This window comes from Hyperolius riggenbachi, chromosome 12 (genome assembly GCF_040937935.1).
Source record: "Hyperolius riggenbachi isolate aHypRig1 chromosome 12, aHypRig1.pri, whole genome shotgun sequence".
NCBI classification, from domain to species: domain Eukaryota; kingdom Metazoa; phylum Chordata; class Amphibia; order Anura; family Hyperoliidae; genus Hyperolius; species Hyperolius riggenbachi.
This window is the reverse complement of record NC_090657.1, coordinates 24,488,880-24,515,242: the sequence shown is the minus strand read 5'-3', so window position 1 is coordinate 24,515,242 and position 26,363 is coordinate 24,488,880. Positions and strand designations below refer to the sequence as shown.

At 42.3% G+C, this 26,363-nt stretch overlaps 1 protein-coding gene across 7 annotated transcripts in view; it reads right to left on the bottom strand.

Moving 5' to 3' along the window:
* TANC2 (tetratricopeptide repeat, ankyrin repeat and coiled-coil containing 2) overlaps positions 1-26,363 on the bottom strand; it is an 897,702-nt gene that overhangs the window by 465,271 nt on the left and 406,068 nt on the right. The window contains exon 1 of one of the 7 annotated variants that reach the window (XM_068263012.1): positions 24,099-24,115. The exons of the other annotated variants lie outside the window; for them this stretch is intronic. The gene's annotated coding sequence lies outside the window, so the exon portion shown is untranslated. Of the gene's footprint in view, positions 1-24,098; positions 24,116-26,363 lie in introns of those variants that run through there. 7 annotated transcript variants of the gene reach the window in all.

Genomic DNA, 26,363 nt, shown 5'->3' with positions numbered 1-26,363 from the left:
CAATCTCTGCTAAAGATCTCGCATACCGGATCCTTAGAGATCCCAGACATTCTCCCCATTCACCTTGCCTATAGGAAGCAGCTCTATAGGGCTCCATTTGTTGACAATTCACCCACCTCCATAGCTATAGCCTATAGCATTGAGCCCTGAACTGTTGCTCTATGGATCAAGTCCCGATGCTCGCCGGGCAACAGAAAACCACATTTGGCAAAAACCAAACACAGCATATCAGCACAAATACATCAACCTTCAAACACAGTGGTGGATTGGTGATGATTTGTACATGTTTTCCGGCTACAAGACCTGGGCACCTTGTTCTCAATGAGTTTGGCTGCACGCCAAAGTATTCTAGAATCAAACGCGAGGCTGTAACCCCTAAAGCTTAGCTGAAACTGACTCATGTTGGTAGTGTGGTGAGTTCGTGAACAGCACTCTCACCTTGCAATGTTGGTTTGCATCCTAGGCTGGACACTATCTGCACAGAGTTTGTATGTTCTCCCAGTGTTTGCATGGGTTTCCTACCATATCCCAAAAACACACAGATAAGTTAACTGGCTTTCGAATAAAAAGTGATCCTTGACTACAATGGGCATATGACTATGATAGGGATTAGATTGTGAGCTTCTCTGAGGGACAAGTTAGTGACAAGAAAACATATACCCTGTAATGCTGGGAATACACAATTCATTTTTTAGCAGATTAGATGGCTCGATAGATAATTTCCGACATGTGCGATCTCCCTTTCGATTTGTTAGCCGCTCGATTTCTGATAGAAGTGAATGGAAAAAGATAAGAAAAAGGAGCGGAAGATAAGAGAATCGACTGCAGAATCGAGCGGCAAAAACGATTGAGAACAGAAACGCACGGCAGGAGATGCAGAACATGTCAGCACCATATAAATACTAAATAATGATACTAATAATCACATAGGCAAACAGAATGGCTCAAGTAAAAAATAAAGGTTTTGCAATGGCTAAATCTGGGTCCAGACCTTAATCCAACTGAAATGCTGTGGTGATACCGTAAAGTGACTATAAACAAATGCCTTCAGACCTCAAGGAGCTGAAACAATGTAAAGTGTAGTGCTCCAAAATTCTTTAACAATGTGAAATAATGATAAAGTCACAAAGAAAACATACTTTCTCCGTCTCCGCAGACCCATTCCAGCTCTTACTAGGTCATAAACCACAAAAATGGAAGTACCCACAGCATAGGTTGGCTCAACACATCGCTAAGGCAGCACGCCTCCATATTGCCAGACAGTGGTTAAAACCTACCCTCTCACTTGAACTTACTGATCTTATAATCACAGATATTTTGATCTCTGAAAGAACGTTGGCCATAATTAATGACACCACCTTGCCATTCACTAGAACATGGCAACCTTGGTTGTCAGCCTCAACTTCGCTGGGATTGCGCTCCTGTGCCCTCTCCTTCTAGGGACTATGAATATCCTATACTATATATCTAACTGTACAGCTAAAACATGTCTTGCACGTTTTTCTATGTTCATGTCTGTTATCTATATAAATAATTGACACGCCCTATGTTCTGGGCTTCTGTAAAAGCTGTTATATTTTTTCAAAAAACTTAATAAAAAGTTTTGAAACTAAAGAAAACATACTTTAAATTATTGCTGCTAACGGTGGTTGAAACAAGCCTTTGAATCATGGGGTGTACTTCATTTTCACACTTTCATTTTTGCTATTTAAAAAAAAAAAAAAAATATTACACAGTAAAATCTGTTGAGTGCGCAACTTAAATAAAACGACCATTTTTTATTACCTGCCTCTAGATTTACAGCTGTGAAGAAATCGTTGTTGGACAGATTGCTATTCACTCCATAGATACGTACAGCTAGCTTTAAACCTGCAATCCTGGGAAGCAAATCTGTCTGGAAAATCACCAAGGGCCCATTCACACCTGAGTCGCAAAACGCAGTTTGCACCGATGATTTTACCACGATTAGCGCAGTAAAATCACTCTACATTCTCGCAGGGCTGTGGAGTCGGAGTTGGAGTCGAGGAGTCGGGGCAATTTTGGGGAGTCGGAGTTGGAGTCATGGTTTCAGAAACTGAAGAGTCGGAGTTGGAGTCGGAAGATTTTTGTACCAACTCCACAGCCCTGCATTCTCGCAATCAGCGCTTTTGTAGGCAATGTATAGTGAATAGCGATCACTCCAGTATCACGGCAAAATGCTGCAGGGAACACGTTTTGCAATTGCCACTAATCGAGAAACAGCCGCAATCTGCAGCAATTGCTGCAGCGTTTGCTAGCCGCTAGCGTTTAAAAAAAGCGCTAGTGCTTTGGCGATTAGCGAGAATCACTTGCAAATCGCTCAATTGAGAACTGGCCCTAAGACTCCACCCAAAGACGTCCCTCATTTATCAGTTGCATTGTGATACTAACAGCAGCCTTATAGAGCTCATAGAACAACATGCGTAATCTATTTACTAAGTGCTGTGAATTGCTGTATAAAATAAATGAATATGGCTTAAATTACTGGTGCTGCGAGATAGAACATGAATTACTACAACATAATTACAGCCAAGTGGACATCCTATGACTACAAGCATATCTAAAAGAACCACAAACCAAGTAAAAACAGGTATATAAAGGACACACACATACAGTATTACAAATGTTGAAGCTTGTAATTCTAAAAGGGGAAAAATGTTCCAAAAATACAGCAGCACTTAATGACCATTGCAATAAACAGAGCTATTCTGATGCAGACAGCCTTTCCACTCCAATTTCCAATTACCTGAAGCCAGAAAACCTAATTTATTGAATGCAGTCACTGCAGTTAGCAGCACAGTCACTTGATAGAAAGCAACAGCTAAGGAAATGTTCTATTCTGTACCGGTGAATCAGACTGTACAGAACAGGGTGGCCCTACACAGCTCAATTGTTCTGCAGCAAACTATTAACCGTAGCTGATGCTTTCCTTTACAACAAAATAAAAGCCAAGTGCGAGTTCTCATCACAAATACAACTCCACACATGCTTTTTGCTTGCATAGGTCATGCTGTTTTCAGGAGACAGTCATCTGTTCCACTGTCATGAAAGTCAACAGTACAGACTCACCACTTGACTTTAATCATAGATCAAGTCAACACATAATCACCCATATCAAAGGGGTTCTGTGGACTGTTTAAACAAAAACAGCCACTTACCTGGGGATCCTATTGGCCCCCTGCAGCTGAAATGTCCAGCTCCGTCCTCCTCCGATGCTCCGTTCCTCGCCGCCTAGTCCTGCTGCAATATTCCTCTAACATGACGAATAAAGCTCTCTCCCGCACGTGTCATCCGGAGCTTACTGCGCCGGCGCAATACGAAGTTCTCTTTAACTGTGCAGTAAGCTCTGGATTACATGCGCGGGAGCGAGCACGAGCGCGCCCACAGCCGCAGTCTATTCAGACGGCTGATTAGACCGGGACCGGCGGCGGGGAACGGAGCATCGGAGGAGGACGGCGCGGGATATTTCAGCTGCAGGGGGCAGATAGAAGCCCCAGGTAAGTGGCGGTTTTTGTTTATTTAAACAGTCTACAGAACCCCTTTAAGTCTATAACATTTTTGTCAAATAAAACATTTTTACAGGAAATAACCCATATACTGTAAGCAGTTAGCAAGTTAGCAGTTAGGGAGTCTGGAGGAAGGACTTCTTCATTTGTATGAAGTGATTCAAAGGACAACTGTAGTGAGAGGTGTATGGAGGCTGCCATATCCACTTCCTTTTTGGGCTCGTTTCCACCATAGCGAATCCGCATGCGGCGACGAGATGCGGATTCGCTTGTTACACTGAAGTGGCCGGGGCAGTTTCCACATGTGCTGCGTGCGGGAACGATTTGGCGGCCGGCCAAATCTGCACGACGGGACCCACAGAATTCGCCTGCGTCGGGAATCCGTGCGAATCGCCGCTAATGTATTTAATAGTAAAAACGCATGCGTTTGTTACATGCGTTTTTACCCGCGATTTCGCGTGCGATTTTGCATCTTTTTCAATGTTATTTTGCCCTGGCAGTGTCATGGTTAATTTCGCATGGCACCCTGCCATGCGAAATCGCACGCGAAATCGCGGGTAAAAACGCATGCGGAAACGCATCCGCATGCGTTTTTACAAGCGTCAGAATGCCGGCGAAATCGTGTCGCAACAGTGGAAACGGGCCCTTAAGCAATACTAGTTGCCTGGCTTTCCTGCTGATCCTCTGCTCCTAGCACTTTTAGCCATAGACCCTGAACAAGCATGCAGCAGATCAGGTGTGACATCATTGTCAGATCTGACCAAAATTAGATGTATGCTTGTTACTGGTGTGATTCAGACACTACTACAGCCAAATAGATCAGCAGGACTGACAGGCAACTGGTATTGTTTAAAGAGGAGCTGTCAGCCATACTATCTCAGAAAAAAAAACACACATATATAAGTAGATAAATACTGGCTCTACTTACATAACATATGTATTGCACTGATAACTGATTTTAGTGATTTTTCTACAGAAAAAAAAAGAAAATCCTTTTTAGCATTTCCCATTTTAACTGAGGCTATTTTGAAGCCAATCCTGATTTCATTTCCTCCCTTAGGGCCCATTTTCACTGGCGCGGTTTCCGCATGGAACTCACATAGTTTCCCCACAGGCAAATTGCGCGGGGAAACTCTGCCATAGGGTACTATGGCACCACCAGCCAAATTGCTTGTGCTAGCGATTCGGCCGACACTGCCATCCGAAATGGTGCAGGAGGCTGCGAATCCTATAGCCGCACATGGCACGGCTGATGGGATTCGTTTGCGTAGCCGCCATATGTCTCGCAGACGCTTGCGTCTCTAGTGGAAAAGGGCCCTTACTCTCTTCTGCCTGATCGTGTATGCATTGCCCGCCCTCCACTATAGAAAGTGCATTGCCTCAGCATAAGAAAAATTGGCCAAACAGAAAGGAACAGAGGTGTGGGAGGGGAAAACAAGAGGGAAAGAGGCTTCAGCCAATCAGGCTGCATTAGTTAAATCTGAGGGAAAGTAAAGAAGCAAAAAAGGACAACCCAGCATGCCCTGCAACTTCCTTTTTGTGTACCAAATTTTGTGTGTACCAAATAAGAGGTAAACTGGGGAATGATCATTTATCAACAAGAAAAGTAGAAGTGATTTTAACTTTTGGATTGCCTGGTTAGCACCCTTATTACTTGTTCACCAGATAAAAAAAAACGATTGAGTTTTGATTTAATGCCCAACAGTTACACTTTAAAAGAAATTAATATGGAAGCCTCCATATACCTCACACTGCAGTTGTCCTTTAGGAAATGTATTATAGTAAATGAAGTTCTTAACTCACCTCATAGTGTGGACCATATCAGAGGAGGCAAGCAGAGCTTCCCTGTAACCCTAGACCAGTGTTTCTCAAACCTGTCCTTGTGGCTCCCCAACAGTACTTTGCAGGCAACCTCACCTATGCACAGGTGGGGTAATTAGTGTCCCAGCTAGGTGGATTCCATGTAGGTCAGACACTAATTTCACCACCTGTGTATAAGTGAGGAGGCCTGCAAAACATGCACTGTTTGGGAGTCATGAGGACAGGTTAGAGAAACACAGCCCTAGACCATTGGGTGCTTTTTATTTTTATATTACTCATAACTCCCAACTTTTAGAGATAAAAAAGAGGGACACTAAGACACGCCCCTACCACACCCCTCATTACGCAAACCACAAATAATTTGGACGCAAAACATGTAGTTTTATCATTCAAACCACACAGGTCCTTTCTATCATCACTATTTTTCCTTAATTTTAACATTTTAAAATATATAAATTTAAATGATATGAATAAAGTTTAGAGTCAAACATTTTCAGTAGGAATACACATCTATTTACACAAATCTATTCATCAGTCTTGAAAGAGGGACAATTGAAAAAGAAACAGGGACAGAGTGATTTGGTTCCCAAAGAGGGACTGTCCCTCTGCAAAAGGGACAGTTGGGAGCTATGATATGATATATTACTTCTCCTGTCGGTGGGGGGGGGGGGGTGTGAGGGGGGGGGGGAGGATCTCTGGGACAGAACTAACCTTTTAGAATGTGAAGCAAGGCTAAAAGTTAAACAAATGCCAGTGAGGCCATTTGCAGAATATGCAAAACCATAAATCGCCCAGCGAGTTCTTAAACGCTATCCAATTGCCCTGTTCATGCTTGCAGACATAAGCGTTAGCTTAGACCTGCAAAGAGCAGGTCTAAACACACTAACGCATGTGCTGCGCCGCTGCATCGGGGGGTCTCTCTCTGTCAGGTCGTCACAGATCGGTAAAGCCCCCCACATAGCTGCGCCGTCACCTTTGGCAATTTACATATCGCCACAAGTCCCGTCGGTGTAATTACAGTGTATGTGTCACTGTAATTACTGTGTATGGGAGCCCTGGCAAAGCATCTTTGAAGCTCCCGCCCGGGGCTTCCAATTGGTCCACTGCTTGGATCATTTTCATTGGCTCAGATAGCGAACCAATGGGGAGCCCTGGCAGAAGTTTCAATGATGCTTTGCCGTGGCTATGGTACATGGTAATTAGTGACATATACACTGTAATTGCACCGACGGGACTTGCGGCAAGAGGCAGCAGGTGTTTAGCGGCAGTATGTAAATTGACAGGATTAACAGCGCAGCTACATGGGGGGCTTCAGCGATCTGAAGTGACCTGACAGGGAGCTATAGGGGTCTCCTTATTAACCTCCCTGGCGGTATATTAAAAACCGCCAGTTGGCAGCGCAGCGTTTTTTTTTTTTTTTTAAATCATGTAGCGAGCCTAGGGCTCGCTACATGATAGCCGCTGCTCAGCGGCATCCCCCCAGCCCCTCCGATCGCCTCCGGCGATAGGCGATCAGCAAATCCCGTTCAAAAAACGGGATTTACTGGAGGGCTTCCCTCATCGCCATGGCGACGGGGCGGGATGAAGTCACGGACGTCGTGACGTCTAAGGGAGTCCCGATCCACCCCTTAGCGCTGCCTGGCGCTGATAGGCCAGGCAGCGCAGGGGTCTAGGGGGGGGGGGCTCTACGACGGAGCGGATAGCGGCGATCGAGTACGGGGCGGCGGCGATCGGTGTGCTGGCGCAGCTAGCAAAGTGCTAGCTGCGTCCAGCAAAAAAAAATTACGCAAATCGGCCCAGCAGGGCCTGGGAAAACCTCCTGCACGGCTTACCCCGAACTACGTTCGGGGTTACCGCCAAGGAGGTTAACGCAGACTCCCAGATGCAGCAGAGGAAGATGCGTGCATGCGCATGTGTGGGGAGCGAGGCCATGGTGCTGAAGGACAGCATCACAGGGTAAAACCTCGCTCCCCATCACCTGGAAAAAGGGCGATTTCGTCTGAGTAATGCTCCCTATCAGCCATCGCCCAAAGGAAACCAGCAATAGGATTTGCTGGTAATCCTTGCGCGATGGCAAGATGATAAATAGCTCACATCTGCAAGCTTCTTATCACCTTGAATTGGCTATGGCTCACACAGTCAGTGGATTCAGCCATCAAGTTGAAAGGACACTATGCAATAGCAAACATGGGTCAATGAGTGGATGTCTGTGCAGAAGTTCTTGGTCATGGCGAAAGATTTAAGAGAATCTGTATTGTTAAAATCGCACAAAAGTAAACATACCAGTGTGTTAGGGGACATCTCCTATTCCCCTCTGTCACAATTTTGCAGCTTTCCGCCGCATTAAAAGTGGTCAAAAACGGTTTTAAAAAGTTTGTTTATAAACAAACAAAATGGCCACCAAAGCCGGAAGTAGATTGATGTACAGTATGTCCACACATAGAAAATACACAAGCAGGCTGTATACAGCCTTCCTTTTGAATCTCAATAGATCATTTGTGTGTTACCTTCCTCCCCCTGCAGCTCTCATCCACTGAAGAGTGACAGGCTGATGGTTTCTTCCTGCAGACAGCTCTGCCCGGTGTCTAATTCCTCAGCATGTGACAGCCCAGGCATCCAGCTCCTTTCACAGCCTAACAGAGGACGATTTATCCAGCTTGTAAAAGATAAGAGAGCAGAGAGGCTGCCTAATGTAAATAACACACACGGAAGTGTGCATAGAGGGGGCCTGGAGGGGGGGGGTGCATAACAGATCAACAACACTGAAGAGTTGGCAGCCTTCTAGACACAGGGCGACAAATCCGACAGGGGAAACATACGTTGATTTATTACAGAGACGGTGATAGTAGAAAGTGCTGCAGTAAGCCAGAGCACATTAGAATAGGTTTAGGAACTTGTAGGATGGTAGAAAAAAGGATGAAATTTTTGTTACAGAGTCTCTTTAAAGTCCAACCAAGCTTAGCGAATACATCCCTCGCTCCCTGTACTTAATTCAGCCTTGTAACTAATTTTCGTTGTAGCACAATAAACATTAGCCAGATGGAGCAGATCTGCATTTTGTTGAGAGAAGCTACTTGAAAAACGCTACGAAGTCTGGACTGTAGAGGATTTTAGCAAGATTGGGTGATACCCTGTGAGGAAGAGGAAAGCTCCTGCTGCCATGAACACTATCCAGGCAAGTAATCCTACTAGCGTGTAAGTAGAGAAGAAAGACTCCAGTTGGAGAGACAGCTGTGCCTTGTAGAAGGTGATCATTCAGACGCAGATTGTCACATCATCAGCCACAAACTGCTACAAATGGATAAGTGCTTGGATAATATACACTCTGGTCATGCTAATGCTTTCACTGCGGGAGCTTCAAGGCTCAACAGCCAGTGCTGCAAATGTACTTCTGCTACAAATGTTCAATTAATTCATTGCAGCTCCAACATCACTTAAAGGTCTGCTTAACTTGTAACTTACAAAGTTCAGAATGGCTTTCCTTGTTCATGACTTTCCCAGCACCCACTTGATATGTAGGAGAAAAGGGGTGAATGTAAACCAGGTGAATGTAAACTGTTATGCAGCTGTTTAAGGCACAGTTTTCACTAATCTGAACTGACCATTTTTCGTAAAGCACAATTGCATTCTGCCTAATGGAAATGTAATTTCTGTGTACCCTGTCCACTAAATTTGCACAGGCGTGAACACATTCCGTTTGGACATGGATAGTCAATAGTATGATATGTGTTCTCTAAAACGCAATGCTACAGTGGAACCGTCCCCTCAGTGTAAATTGGGCCCAAGTGCTGGTTTACATTGAATGCTGAAAAACAGATATGTTTTAACAGATTGGTTGTTCTGTAGCAATTTCCCAAAGGGAAACATGGACATGACCTTCACCTGGGCCGCACATCAGTCGTCCATTCAGTTTTAACTGCCAGAAACCTAGTGAGACTGGTGTTACACCTGGCCATAGTGTTGCGATGCTCCATCCCCATCGCCAGAAACGTCATTCATATGACCCTGAGCCAGAGTGCGCCGACGGGGTCATATGCATAGTGCATGCCCTACACACAAACTATCTTTGCCACTCCCTCGCTGGGATTCCCGGCTTTACAAACAACAATCCCGTCATTCCGCCACCAACATATTTACAATTTCTGCATTGCCCATTAACTTAGATGCATTACACTGCAGCGGTAACGCGCTGTTGACTTTTCAGAAGGTCGGTGGCTGATCAGGAACTTGCAGCACAACACTACACAATGCGGTTAGTGTGCTAGGCCCCATTGCCTTGCATTGTCATTGAGTTACCCTGCGGCAAAACGGTAATGCAATGCACACTTCCAAAGCAAATGTAAATTAATAATTGCAGTATTTGTATAGCGCCTTTCTCCTGTCGGACTCAAAGCACTTGCAAGGCAGCCACTAGAGCGTACTCAGTAGGCAGTAGCAGAGTTAGGGAGACTTGCCCAAGAAACTCCATACTGAATAAGTGCAGGCTTACTGAACAGGCAGAGCCGAGATTTGAACCCAGGTCTCCTGTGTCAGAGGCAGAGCCCTTAACCATTACACTATCCAGCCACTACTGGTAAAAGTGGTCTGAATGAAAACAAGCTCTAAATGTTCACATAAGAGCAATTCTTATTCTGCCATATGACAACAATTGTTTATTAATGTTGATTTATAAAGCGCCAACATATTTGGTGGCACATAATAATACAGACAATGGTGTACACCATTATATAAAAAACAGAAGAACTACTTTTAAGGTGAACATGAAGAAAGTTTAACCACTTCAGGACAAGAGCAGTTTTCGCATATCAGTGCTGCTCTCATTCATTCGCCAATAACTTTATAACTACTTATCCCACCACAATGATCTATTGTTGTTTTTTTTCAGGACAAATTGGGCTATTAGTGTGTGATAATTCTGTTTAGCAATTTCCTTATTTTCTATGCATTTTAAAGGGAAAAAAGGGGAAAAAAATAGAAAAAACACACTTTTTCTCCTACGGTAACAATAGGTTTTCCTTTTATATTCTGTCACTTTGTTTTCATTTTACAAGTCTTATTTTGATATAGAATATGCTAACATTTAATTGTTTTTTATTCAGTTTGTGAATAAAAAGATTACACAAGACATGGGCCTCACCCCTAAAACTCTCCAAATTCTATTCTACTACTACTTATGGTTAAAATGTTAACACATGTCTCTTGTAGTTTTGCTAAAACTTTCCCAAGTTTGATCATAATTTTGAAAATGACTTTTTTATGTTTCATAGAGTTTGTGCCTACCTATTTTTATGTGACGGGGATCCAACCAAAATGCAATTCTACATTTTTTTATGATTAAAATGATACCACCTTATTTAGTAACAACTGGTGGTGCACTCTCCACACTGGACAAATATATCCGTCCAGTTGTCTTTAAGTGGTTAAAAAGTATAGATCCGGCATGGGAAACTTGGCCCTCCAGCTGTTAAGGAACTACAAGTCCCACAATGCATTGCAGGAGTCTGACAGCCACAGTCATGACTCGTAAAGGCAAATGCATTGTGAGACTTGTAGTTCTGTAACAGCTGGAGGGCCGAGTTTGCCCATGCCTGGTATAGATAATCATTGCGCCTCCTCATATAACATCTCTATACATACTAAGGGCTATTTATACTAGACAAGATTAGCTGTGTTTTGAAATCAGTTTCCTATCACATGCAAACCACAAAACGCAACGACATATTCAAAGCAAAGAAAATTGGAGGAACCCTTTTATTGATTTGTGACCTGATTTTGCATGACACACAAACATCCAACATGCTGCATTTCTTCTGTGTTTCTCCTGACGTTAGCAGCTAAAGAATATTGCAAAACGCAATAGCTGAAAAATTACACTGTAAACAAAAAAAAACAAAAACCGCAAAGTAAGCAAGCATTTGTGCATTGTAGTATTAAAAAAAAAGCCCTTATGCCTATTTATAAGCTCTCCAGAGAAGACGTATTTAGAGAACATCATCAGTTTTAGTTTTACCAAAATAGTCTACCTCAGAATTCGTAAGTGGTTTAATAGTAATCTCATTTTATTAGTTAGAAAAAAGGAGTACAGTATTTGAGTCCTCTATAGTGAGTTTAACTTTCACAGATGGTGTAACCTTTCCACAGCATTGTGTAGCTTGTAAATTAGAAGCTGCTATTATTTAAAGCGTTGGAGGCAATACAATATACATAAATACATATTTTCATACACAGATGGGAAAAGTAAAGACATTTAAATGGCTTTGTAGATGAGGATTTCATAGCCAGTTTAGTGTAAATGTAGAGTTTCGAGTTATACCAAGGCTAGGTTCACACGGGGGTGTTGAGTACCCTGTAAAAATAGGCTCACTACACAACAGAGGGTAAGTCGTATTGAGTGTTACACCAGCATCGCAAGGCATGAACTGAAGCATAATTAATGAAAAGTATGCTTCACTACAACTGTAAATGTGCATGTTGTCAGGTGAGGCACAGCATGCCAATGAATCCATCGCACTGCAAACATGCCAATGTATAAATACCATTACAGTGTAACTGTGTTGCATTAGGCCATTACCCTTGCATTGCATTATTGGCCATACCCTAACTTTTCACTGTTGTGTTTGAGGCAGGGATCACAAAGCAAAACTGAATGCAAAAAAACTTAAGTAATGCTTTTCTATGGGGCCGCTGCATTTTTAGGAGCCTTCTGTGATCCGTATAGTGTTTAAAAAAAAAAAAAAATACAACCTGCAGTACACACAATTGTGAATCCTCACACAGACTACCATAAAAACGCATGCGCTCAATTGCAAACAAATGCACATATAGCGCGGAAAACTGCTTGCAAGGAATAATCTGTTTCCGGCAAACACAAGTATAAGCCCTTCCTCAAAGATGATATACTAAACTGAGGTAAGCCATGCATACTCCAATCAGCCGCTAGTTATATGCGAGTGTGTGAGCCAGTCTTCTCTCACAATCCCTTCAGAGTGCTACCAAATGCCCAGCTAGTGCCCAGGAGCAGTTGACAGGCATCCAGGGAATACAAATTGTATGCAGCATAAAACTGGGCCAGTCAAAATTGACAGGAACTTTATTTGATTGCCTCAGCTTAAAGTGAACCTCCAGACTCAAAATCGAATCAGCAGCACTTAAAAGGCTTGGTGTTTAACAGTTTCACAGCGTCAGAACTTTGTTTTTCTTACCAAAGTCTCATTTTTAGCTGCACAGAATAAAACTGCCCGGGCATCTTTCCCCTGATGCTGTGCAAAGCATGATGGGATTTCTGATATTGTTGTTCTCGTTCTGCTGTTTTGGTGCAATTTTTTTCTTACATTTTGAATTTGACATTTGAAGCCTAGAGCATGCAGCTGGGAGGGGTTATCAGGACACAGGACAGTTGGAACTGTGTCTCATGCTCCCTGTCACCTCCTTTCAACCAAAAAGATGGCTGCCCCAGGACAAAGATGGCTGCCCCCATAAATCACAAACATTTGCCTGTTCTTTGAAAACAGGGTGGGTAATAGATCATATTACCGATCTATTTTAATTAACATAACTAATGTATCTTAATGACAGTATGTTTGTTTAGGCTCAAGTTCCCTTTAAAGCTTCATGCAATTTGCATGCTAGCCAGAATAGATATCTCTAGTGACCCGTAAAATTAAGCATTTGCTCTGTGCTCACTATGGGAATAGCCCAATGTAAGCATGCATCTGCGCAAACACTTCCTAACAGTATGTAATGAGAAAAGATGAGTAGACATTCCTTTCAATATTTATTAGATGAAGTGATGAAACATGCCAACATTTGAAGACCTCCTAGGCATACTTATCAAGGCGTAATATCGGAAAGCTATTTACAGAAGTAAATGCCGTGCCTGTGGTGCAGATTGCATTGTGCCAGCGATGTGCACAGTATGACCAGCTTCTACATGTCAGGTTTCCTCATCACATCTAATAAATATTACCGGGAATGAGACATCACTGGATGGATCAGCAAGCAGTCACTGCGACTACTAACTGTGATTAGTGGCTAGTCACTATTCCATATAGATATCATTAAAACTGTGACATTGTCACTCTGACAGCTAGTGATTATTGTCAGCTAAAGGCTCTGCTTGATCATCACCTTGCATGGACGGCTCAAGATGCATATGAAGAATACATAGTATGGGGCCCACTTTTTTTCCCCCACAGATTTCTGAAACAGAACTACCACAACTTTGAAAACACATCAGCTTGGATAAAAAACCAGTGGCATGAAAAACTCAACTTACATGTGTACACCTACTTAACCACTTCAGGACCACAGGCTATACTCTTCCAGCTCCCCCTGTTCCTTCCCTCCTAAAGACCAGGCCATTTTTCACAAAAATGGCCACTGCAGCTTTAAGGGCTTTCTGGCAGGGCCGCACAACTCAGCACACAAGTGATTCCCCCCCCCCCCCCCTCCTTTTTCTCCACACAAACAGAGCTCTGCTGGTGGGGTCTGATCGCCCCCCAGGTGTGTCTGATCGCCCCCCAGGTGTGTGTTTGGTTGTTTTTTTTATAAATATTTTTGTCTTTATTTTCCTAACATTTTTTACCATTTTCTTTTTTTTCCTCCCCCCCCCCCCCCCCCCCCCGCCAACCAATCAGCGTGATCGGCTGTGATAGGCTTCAGCCTATCACAGCGTATCGCTTTTGGCCCTCGGGAGGGGACAGCCAAGTGTACAGATCTGCCTTAGATCGCAGCGCTGTACGTAATAGACAGACAGCGGTTTTGATAGCCGCAGGGAGACTAAAGACGAAGCGGAGCTCCACTTACCAAGCGGAGATGTGCGCTTAGCATGCGCGCAATCTCCTGCAAAAGCCAGCCCCAGGACTTTACCCCAATCAGCGTTAGGCAGTCCTGGGGGTGGCCGCCCATTGGCGTGATGCGGTCCTAAAGGAGTATATTTTTCCCAAAGTAAAACACCATGCTCCTTTCATACTATACCACCTAATGCATGAAGCACTGTAGTGGACAGAGTAGTAGCACTTGCTCCGGTGCAGCGCACAATGCACTGCTGCAAGCATATTTGCGGAGGGACACATGTCTGCCATTCATGTATGCCCTGCATTGGAAAGACTGTGTTACAGCATAATGCAGCGCACATTTCATTACATGATTTACAATGTGTTTATCTGTAGCTTCCACTTACAGCAGGGGATGGATAAATCTGGCAGCTCTGAACCCCTGATGGAAAACTTTTGGGCACGACCATCTTTTCAAAGAGATTTCCATCACTATAAAAAGCCTTTCCAGGACCCAGTCAGCTGCTCTCATGCACCAACCAGTCATTTGGCAGCACTCGGCATGGGCGGGGGAGAAGAGGTTCCCCTATGGCCTCGTTCACGGTGCTCTGCGGCAAAACAGCTGCTTTGTAATACGGCTTGCTGCACTGCAACTTACTTGCCGTACAGCGATGTGCAGTATAGTAATGCTCCGCATGCAAAGCGGTACTTAAAAAACGCAAGTTAACAGGTACAGTGAAGCATTTTTATTGACTGTATAAGTCACTGTATGCGACGCAACACAACTGTATCGTGCGGTATGACTTTTTTGTTCTGTTGCGTTCCTTTCAAATAGCGGACACAAAGTCCCACTGTGAACGTGGCCTTAGGAATCGCATCACATGCGGATTCTTTTTTCACTGCTAGGCAACTTCACCACGTGCTAAAAGAGGACACGTTTGTGGTTACAAATACTACCATTTGGCTGCATGAAATTGGCCACATGAAAGAGGCAAATGGCTGGCAACCAGCAAGCTCACAGTTGAGTCTAGAAGAAAGGAGCCTAAATCATCTGCTGTTCCAGAGGATGGAGCAGAAGTAACTAGACAAAGTGGAACAGAGTTGAGCTGAAGTGTTGGTCAGTAAACTCTTACAGTACATAAAATGTAAGTGCGAATAACAAAGACTGAAAGTTGAAAAGAAAGGAACTACATTCTTACAATCCTTTAACATAATTTTGATTTAAGTTCCTATTGGAATAAAAAAAAAAATGAAGGCTTTGTGAATTCCCTACTGACTACTGCATAACTCCGTATTTTGTTATACCTTCTAATAAAATGTTTTGAAAACTAAAAAGTCCTTCCAAGTACAGCTCTAGGTTAACAGTGTGCAGTTTTTAAATAAATCACAAGAATGTGTAAAATCTATATTATAGACATAATATAATCCTATTTAATAATTTGCAAGTGTCTCTGCATCCCATGTCCCTGTGTGTCCCTGTGTCCGTGCTTCCAGACCTGACACTTTGCTGTCTGTGAACCTCATTGCATTGTGGGAAATACCAGCTTTTTCCAACTGCCAAGCAAGCAACATCTCCCTGTGTGCATATACTGCAGACAGCGGTGGAGGACGGGCGAGCGGGGTGCGTCTATGCTCGTGTAGCGGTGGGGGGGTTTGACCACTTCACCACCAAGGAGGTTTTTACCCTAGCGGACAAGAGCGATTTTCACCTTTCAGTGCTCATCCCTTTCATTTGCCAATAGCTTAAAGTGGAACCGAGATGAACTTTTACTCATTGCAGAATTGTGTTCCTTTCCTATTGTTTATAGGGCATTCCTCAAGCCAAATACTTTTTTGTTTTCATGCTCTAATTCCCTATAAACTAAATAAGCCACTACCACAGGTTTTCAGAGAGCCAAGGCACTTTCAGGCAGGAGCAAGGGCTCATGGGAGCTCAGTCTGGGCAGGAGGAGAGGGAGGTATTACTAGCCAGAGATTTCAGAGGCAGAGGGGAGGAGGGAGGAGGAGGGGGGGTTAGTTGTCTTTGCTCAAGAAGCAGATAAGCCTGCCTCTGTGTAAGGTTTACAAACAACATGGCTGCTGTCATTGTATCACAGGAAGAAATATTCTTATTCTATTAAAGCTGTTTGCAGCTAGATTTGCTGTGTAAACTTTAGATAAGATATATAGACAAGTTACTTGTTATAGTTAGTTTTTCATCTCAGATCAGCTTTAATCACTACTAATCACAATGAAATGATCTATTTTTTATTTATTTCTTTTAACCACCAATTGGGCTTTTTGGAGTTGATATTTCTTTTCAGTAATTCCTTTATTTTCTATGCATTTTAAAGCGGAATATAACCCTGCATTTCAACTTTGCTCTAAAACATTATTTACAGTATATTATATGCAACCAGCATTTTTTTTTTTACTAGACCAGCATTGGAAGGGTTACACAGGGCTTTAAAACTCCTTTAGATTTCTGCAGACGCATCCAAAGCTGACATAGATACATTTTGTTTACATAAATGTATCTAAGTGTTGAATGTGACTCTCTCTCTTTGACTGTGCAGGAGCTGGAGAACAGCCAAAGAGTGTGTAACATTTCTCAATAGATACATTTAACTAAATAGAATGCAACAATCTGAACTTCTGCATATCTCTCCACGGAACTTTAAACCTCTGTGTTTAACCCTTCCAAATCTGGTCTAGTAAAAAAAAAATGCTGGTTGCATATAATATGCTGTAAATAATGTTTTAGACCAAAGTTGAAATGCAGGGTTATATTCCGCTTTAAAGTGAAAACAAAGAAAAAAAATGAAAAAATACACACTTTCTCCAATGTCATCCCCTATAGTTTTAATATAAACACTGCTACTGTACATAAAACCCACACATTTTATCTGCCTATTTGTTCTGGTTATCACAAGATTTTAATTATATCCCTAGTACAAAGTATGGTGACAATATAGTATTTGGAAATAAAGGTGTCTTTTCTCTTTGGTGGGTTGTCTTTCACTATTTTCACATGCACGGGAATGCACGTGCACACGCGGGAGCGCTCACGTGCACACGCACAGCAGCAGCAGCACTGTCTGCCTTATAAAAATGTCCTAACACCATTAAGAGGCTCTAGCAGGACGTTTTTATAAGTCAGCTTGTCATTAAGTGGTTAAGATACTCTCCGATTAAGTACTCATGATATGCTCAAAATATAATGTGGATTTTTGTGTCAAGGTCACTTTAATTATTTCCATTGTTTGAGCAGTGGGAGATTTTAACCAAGCTTTTGTTTTCTAGCACACTATTTTAAGCTTAGCAGCAGTTCTAGTGCTAAGGTGCACAAAAACTATAAATCTTATGACACATCATTTACATGTGCGAGTCGACAATGTTTTTTCTCTTTGCTCGTCGCACTGTATTGCAAACACCTGCTTCACAGACGCACCCTGCAACCTTCAATGTCACCTGCAATAAGTGGGCTCGGGTGAGCACAGCGATGCCTCTTACAGACTCATTAGGTAAGCGGTGTGTCATCGTGCACCCACGCTCACAGATCAGGCTGGTTTCACATTGCCAATAACGTGGCATTATCGCAAGGTGCACTCCAGACAGCAGTGAGATTTTATATCATTTTATATTTAACATGCAGAATTAAATATAAGAACTCTTTATTCCAGCATTTCAATGTGATAATTACTGACTTCCTTACTGACACTGCGTCTTAATTTGGCGTTAGGATGAGTGAATCGACTGATGGTGCAGGGCTGGATCTACAAATGTAACTGCATGGAGAGGGGACATTGATGAGGGAACTGATGCATAAACTGTGGCAGATCGTTAGTAAGAATTTACACAACTCCGTAAAGCCTAAACAGTTTTGGTTCATGATTTCCACCACCAGATGAGACCACGCAGCAGCAAAAGCAGGAAACACGTGTATGCTGCTCTGGCGTTCTGTTGTTCAGCTGGTAAAATCAGATTCAAAGTTTAAAATAAAGAAAATGGATGAACTGTACTGAATATATTCAGCAGTGATGCAGCACAGGAGATATCAGATGCCCACTACAACATGAATTATCGCAAATACCTTCTGTTTTAAGGAGCCAAACGTTTGTTTTGCTGGACTGAATAGAAGATGGATGGTAAAGGTACCAGTGTTTTCTGACCGAGTTTGAGTTTGTTAACTAGAGCTAGGTCTAGTAAGTTAAGAAGCAGGTAGAAAGGCAGTTGGCACTGCAGCAGTATGTAGTCAGCATGGAAGGGGATTAGGCAGGTAGAACACACCTCACCCACAGTGTTGTAACTTGCGTGCTCTGATCCAAGGGAAGTACATACACGGAAAAAGGAGAAGGAGCAGGAATAATCGGCACTGCAACGTGCATTTAATCTTCAAAAAGTGAGGCACAGTCCGAATGCATAAATACAACACAGTAGTGCAGCATACATGGACATACCGGTGCTCAGAGGTGTGAAGGTGACGGTGGGTGCTGGGCACTGCTCGCCTGACGGCCGCTTCGCGCTATATCGCGCTTCTACGGAGGCTGTAGAAGCGCGATATAGCGCTAAGCGGCCGTCAGGCGAGCAGTGCCCCAGCACCCACCGTCACCATCACATCTCTGAGCACCGGTATGTCCATGTATGCTGCACTACTGTGTTGTATTTATGCATTCGGACTGTGCCTCACTTTTTGAAGATTAAATGCACGTTGCAGTGCCGATTATTCCTGCTCCTTCTCCTTTTTCCATGTCTAGTAACTGAATACATCCATAACAGGGGGATGGTTACCCACTCTCTCTTCTTCAATGGAAATATTGGGGGGGGGGGGGGGGGGGGGGGGCAGTTCAAAGCTAATTTTTTTTCTATGCTTGTATCTTGTAGATATAATGTCTGCAGGTCAAAAAGAAAAATCCATGCAATTTTCTTACAATAATGCTCCGCCGGTTCAGTCAAGACAAGTCCAGATCACTTGTGCGGGTACTCAAGTGTCCGTAATAATGGTAGCCGCAAATGGGCTGATGTTTCTAAGTAGTTGATTGGCTTTTCATACTTCAAGGTAGCTGACAAAGCAGTAGGTATTACACAAATCTGATTTCTTAATTAAACACACTTTGCCGACCTTATACAAGACCCGCCTAAAATATAACTTCTAATTTATTACCTTAAAATATTTTATCTAATATTCATGATTGGATTCACATTAACCTAGTTGGGTTGTTTCGAAGAAGTAGTACAATTTAAGAAGGACTAATCTATGTTTGATAGTCAATTCTTATCTATCCCAGTACTAGGCACTGAAGTTGTATGTGCTGAGTTACTTCTAAATAAAGAAGATTGCTGACCTTGCTAGGGAGCACAGCTCCCATTTCTTTATTTTTCATGATGATGTATTTGTAAATAGCTGTGTGTACTTTCTATTATGCACTTTGCACCCTAAGCACTTTAGTACTGTAGCCCTGACGACGGCTCTCTTTTTAAGGAGCCGAAACATGTCGGTTTTAGGTGGAGGGTTTTTCTTTATTTAGAAGTAACTCAGCACATACAACTTCAGTGCCTAGTACTGGGATAGATAATAATTGACTATCAAATAGGCCTGAACGATTTATCGTTTTTGAACCGAAATCGCGATCACGGATATGGCGATTCCGTGATCGTCAGAGTGGCGATTTTTTTACGATATCCCGCACCTTCCCGCTCTGCACTCCCCCTCGCTGTTTTGTGTACAAGTCACGGCAGCTCAGCGGCTCTTATTCCCGGCGGTTCGCCTGCAAACTTTATTCTCCCCGCTGTGCGCCGCCTCTCCTCCTCCGTCATCAGCTCTTTTGGCTTCTTCCTCTGCCTAGCGTGTCATCAGCTGGGCGGGGGCGCCGGGCATTAGACTCCGCCCACAGGCTCTCACTTCGGTTCCCTCTGCAGGACAGTGGAACATCAGAGCTGCCTCAGGTAGACTGTTAGTGGCTGGAAGAAGCCAGCAAGTAAAGCTTTACTTTATTTTACCTCAGAGCCTCCACACACGGGCTCTCACTTGTTTTCCCTCTCCCTCCATTGCTAACTGGGCCTGTCAGTTAAATAGTGTGGCAGGCAATCAGGCTTAGGAAATGGAATTACAGGATCACAGTTCAGCGCCCGCCTCCTTTGCACAGTAGAATCCTGAATGAGGCTTACAGCCTGCTAAAGCTTCATTTGAAGAAAATCGTGGATTGAATCGAAATCGCAATTTGACAGAAATCGTGTGATTCAATCTTTTCCTAAAATCGTTCAGGCCTACTATCAAACATAGATTAGTCCTTCTTAAATTGTACTTCTTCGAAACAACCCAACTAGGTTAATGTGAATCCAATCATGAATATTAGATAAAATATTTTAATGTAATAAAAATTAAAAGTTACATTTTAGGCGGTCTTGTATAAGGTCGGCAAAGTGTGTTTAAAGCAGTATGTAGTATTATATAAACACGGACAAGCACTGCTAGCAAGAATGTGCAATTCAGGGGGGTTAGGGAGGGGACACCTGCCGTAATCTGAAATGTACTGTTTATACCATAAAACGCACCGACTAAACACACACACTTTGGGGGGCGGAGCGCATTTTATGGTCTGAAAAATACAGCACCTTACTTAGCATAAAGTGCACCGCGTGCAAAGCCAAAACTCTCCACTCTGCTTTCAAAACTGTCACTCCACAGGCTCCTTGGCACAAGTGTGGTGATTTTTGCCCCAAGTTGTCAGCTGTCTGGAAGCAAATTATTCATTTGATATCCGAAGGGCCATAGAGAACATTTGCTAGGAACCCTAGATTTCTCTTCTTGGGCCATAAGCCATGGAGAATTAAGCCACCCAGGCCATAGATTCATCCAGCGTATTTCCAATGCCAACAGAATCCATATATTGCCGCTAATTGGAAGTCAGACACATTGGCCTCAATTCACTAAACTTATCTCCGGTCTTTAATAACTCTTCTAGAGTTGTTACCATGGTGATAAGGCATGTAGTATTCAGGAAACATTTTACCTCAGGCAAACCTAAAGTTAACTCTTCTGTCTTTAAATTAACTCTCCAATCCTTAAAATAACTCCAGAGTTAAAGACAGGCTGTTAATTAGCTGCATGTGAAAATAACTACAGAGGAGGTAAATTAACTACAGAGGAGGTAAATTAACTACAGAGGAGGTAAATTAACTACAGGAGAGGTAACTTAAGGAATGAAGAGGTAAGATAACTCTCTCACGTGTGGAGGTAAGTTTTCTCTTTCCTTATTATCTCTAGCATGATCTTAGTGAATTGAGGCCAATGTCTCCCTTAGCGATTATCCAGAAGATGGATTAAATCATATCAAAAAATATATTGGCTAAGATTGACGATCCAGGACCCTTCTTCCACAAAAGTTGGGACCCCTGGATACTATACTGGGGACACCATGTCACAAGACTTATTCCCAGTTTATGTCCTGACTTCCTTCCATACCCAACACATTTAGTGGTATGTATCTTCAATTGTACTTGAGAACAAAGTGTTCTATATCTGCTGACAATCAGAATAATAAATAATAAGCACAGGTGTGACACACACTGCTATGGTTTAAGATATAGTTTTCTGTCTGTTTTGCCAGCCAAAATATTTTTGGGCAATTTTGGGGGAATACTACATTCCCCTTTAAGTTCCATACAAAAAGTGACTAAGACTATGGTAGGATTAGATTGTGAGCTAATCCAAGGGACAGTTAGTGAGTAACACGGCCATACACAGTAATAATAATAAGCCTCATTCCTAGGAAGCCCGTTTCTTTTGCCTTTACGAATAAACAAAATCGCCATCAGGATCAAAGTGTCCTGGCGACTTCAAGGTGCTTATCTGTTATTCCCTTTAGTCGGCCAAATTCTGACTCCAAGGATTAGCTAAATTTTGCTGAACCAACAGGAATCTTTGGATTTCCTCTATTTGTAGCCTTTTACCTGGAGCTGAACTGTACTCTTCTGACACAGCTAAACCTCATCACCGCAATGTCACTATCATCAGGGACAAACTGGGAGGAAACAACTTGACTGGACACATTTTGTACGTAGTTAAAGCAAGACATCAACAATTTTGCCAACCAGTTAGGTCTGATCAGTTAGACAGGCAAAAAAAAAAACCTTACAGTCCTTCTCAGTTAATGATATTCAATTGGTTTATTCTGATTGAAGGACAGTAAGGGCTGTTAGCCACTACAAAACGCAATCAACATGCAATTTTGCAATGCAATCTTTCTTCATTTGCATTTTGCGATTTTTACTGGATGCTCAGAACGCAAGCAAAAATGCACAAAAACGCAAAAGGCATGACTTTTGAGGATCGGGGAAAATCAAACCACAATCACATTACAATACAAGTAGTCCTCAGTTAACGAACGAGGAAGAGGCTGTAGGTTTGTGCTTAACCTGAATCTCTTTATTAGTCAAATTACTGCGCCATCTCCGTCCGTCCCTTGTGCCTCTAGATCAGGCTTTCTCAACCAGAGACTCTGCAGGGCTTCCTTGGCATGTTTCCCCATCGTGGAGGTTGGGTGTATGATAGGGAGCACACTATAATCAGGGTTGCTGTAAAAAGCATTACATTAGGAATAATAAAGAGCACATTAATAAAAAGCACTAAAATCAGGAGACATTATAATAAAGGGCACTGTAATAGGAGGTAGTGACAAACAGCCACCTGCAAGAAAAATTCAGGGGTTCCTTGAGATCCAAAAAGTATTTGCAGGGTTCCTCCAGGGTAAAAAGGTTGAGAAAGGCTGCTCTAGTGTCACCTCTGTCCCCCGGCGCCCTCAGTGTACCACAGCAAAATGTAATTTTACCAGTTAAAAAAAACATTTTTTCTCAGCAATGTTTAACATTGACTTTCTCCAAAATTACTTTTTTTTTTTGTTGGGGGGGTGGGGGGGGGTGTAACAAAATAAAATGAAAAAACACCACTTGTTCCCACAGAATCACATTTCACATTCTCATGTTGTGCGTAAGTCGAATGTTCTTAAGTCGGGATCCACCAGTAGTAAACCCGCAATTTACATTATCTACGATGTACTTGCAGCATTTGACCGGCATACGTTTAGAAGTAGATCCCAAAACTCGGCCAGTAAAAAAATGCACCTGAGGATACAAGATCGTGCTTCAGAATGTCCCAGAAATCCACATTATGAGCCAGTCCAGACACTGTCCAACTGAGAGACAGCTCACATCTTCTGTTGTATATTTTCCAGTAGACTTCTCTGGCCCTCTGACCTTGTTCTGCTGGAGGAAAAGCGCTCCAGAGGTGCCGGGAGGCAGTAAACAAATAGGCACAAGTGTTAATCTGAGCAGCACCACGTCATTAGAATGCGGGAAGGCCAGGCGTGAAATGTAGACTTACATGCAAAATGAATCCACAGCGTAAAGTAATCTTCTCCGCTAATTACTCCAGGGAAAGACAATTAGTGCTGCGGAGGGTCAAATCGCTGACGAGAGACAAAACGCAAGCATGCAAATCAAGTTTGCAGTTTGCTATTAAGGGGTGTCCTTTATACGTAGTTTAATACAGCAGAATGATGAAATAAGAACTCTGTTAATACACTGGAGCAGGAAAGGTCAGGCTCTCACTTTAATGCGCTTCTAAGTATTCCTGTTTTTTTTTTGTTTTTTTTTAATAAAATGCTTGCCAGTGTATATGGGGGGGGGGGGGGGAGGAATCAGTGCTACATAAGTTATGCTTTTCATATAATAATAATAATTTCAGTCTAACAAGATATTTAATAACGCAATTCATGAGGCAACTGCAAATCATGGGGTCCTTTAGCAAAATGAGCCCCGACTCAAGCACAAATGATAGCGACATTCATTCCCCCCTTCCCGGAGCCGTTGCATCTGTGAACAACCACCAATTTTCCCATTTAATTCACCTTACACCATCATCCTGAAGGGAGTAAAGAGGTGCCCATTGGAGTATAAACAAGTTAAAAACACTAAAAACTAAAAGGTTGAGGTGGCTTACCTTAGACAACTCACTTTGAGCAGACATGTTTATTAATAAGCACAGGCAGTGCGTTTCGTGGGATCTAGCCCACTTCCTCAGGCCAAAGTGCCTACAGACATCAGAAAAGAGGCGCTCAGTGCACCATATAAAAATATATATCACAAAATCACCATACATTCCAGCACAATGCAAATCTATCTCCCTAAAAGGAAGTACATTAAAATATATAAATGCATAAATGAATGCAGCTGAATCTGCAGACCCACCTGGTATGTACGTAACCGCTGAAAGTTGGTCAGTATCACTGATATATAATATTTAACACTTTATAAACACCCGTGTGTGTGTGTGTGTGTATATGTGTGTGTATATGTATGTATGTATGTATATATATATATATATATATATATATATATATATATATATATATATATATATATATATATACATACATACATACACACACACACACACACACATCTTTTTATATCTAAACAGGGAAGGGAATCTGCATACTGCATACTGATAATACAATAGCAGCAGCAGTTTTGTTTTCTTCTTACTTATTTTTATGGTGAGAAAACAGTATGTAGCACGAAAAAAATAGTAATATTGAAATGTAACAGCCATATGTATTTGGAATATTCTACTGTGCCTTTAAAGCATTTTTTTAAATTATTTTTTTTACACATACTGTTTTCTAACCATAAAAATAATTAAGAAGAAAACAAAACTGCTGCTGCTATTGTGGTATTATCAGTATGCAGATTCCCTTCCCTGTTAAGATATAGAACGATGTGTGTGTGTATATATATGCACATGGGTGTTTATGAAGTTTTGAGTTTTAAATTTTTATTATGAGATCAGTGATACTGACCAACTTATAGCGGTTACGTACATACCAGATGGGTTTACAGGTGCAGCTGCATTCATTTATGCATTTATGTATTTATTTATTTTAATGTACTTCCTTTTGGGGATAGATATGCATTGTGCTGGAACGTATGGTGATTTTGTGATATATATTGTTATATACATGTGTGTAGCTATTATATTATATTATGAGATATATATAAATAAATATATATATATATACACATATATATATATATATATATATATATATATACATACACATACACACGAAACGCCTTGCCTGTGCTTATTAATATACATTTCTGCTCAAAGTGAGTTGTCTATGAGATAGCCCACCTCAACCTTTTAGTTTTTAGTGTTTTTAACTTTTTTATACTCCATTGGGCGCCTCTTTACTCCCCTTCTGTGTCATGCTCTCCCCCACGTTCCAGTGAGGGGAGTCCCATACACCAAACTTGAGGTGGAATCCACACCACATCATAGTTTTAGTTTTAGAGTGCATGAGGTTCTTTACCAAGAGAGCGACCGTCTTCAGGATCACTGGCTTACCTGCGTGGAGTCAGGTATAAGACACTCCACCTGCTTGAAGTGGTCGTTGCCCCGTGTGCAACCCACCTTTGTGAGTATTCCCTTTTCAAACACTTTACTTATCCCTCTACCTGTGATATACTGTACTGCACAATTTGGGCTCCGTTGTCTTTGTGTTTTTTCCCGGGTACCCTATACCATCATCCTGAGCTCCACTGCTAGGTTTTAAATAAAGGGATGATTTGCATATTCAGCAGTGATGCATTGTGGGAGACATCATATGCTCACTCCAACCAGGATAGTTGCAAATACCTTCTGTTTTAAGACAAGGCACACAACATTTATAGTGTTTTTTTCCTGGCGGGCTGAAAGCGTAGCTGCATTCAGTAGGGGGCGCTCTATAGGGTGTAGGCAAGTTTTTGATTGATGAGAGACGAAGAGGGCGCACTTATTTTGTGCAGACTGGCTGAAGTTATGGGACCAGGTACTGTAGAAGGAGAAGGCTGAGGATGGCGGCATGGGAGCGATTCATGCCGAAGGGGGCTGGAGGCAGTCCCAGGTATCGGGTACAAAAATCCACCGACTCCGACTCCTCAGTTTAGGATTCCACCGACTCAGACTCCTCTAATTTGCATATTACAATCTTGTTGATTAAAAGTATGTAACATGAAATTTGTCTCTTAACTGCCAACGCTTCGGAATTTTACAAGACAACTGAAGTGAGAAGGATATGTAGACTGCCATATTTATTCCCTTTAGACTAACACTAGTCCTTGGTAAGAGTACTTGTAAAAGGTACAAACCGGAACAAAGAACATCTATCAGGCCCTAGGCAATGTAACTGTGGGTACATGTAAGAATGATGTGCAGGTACTCTGC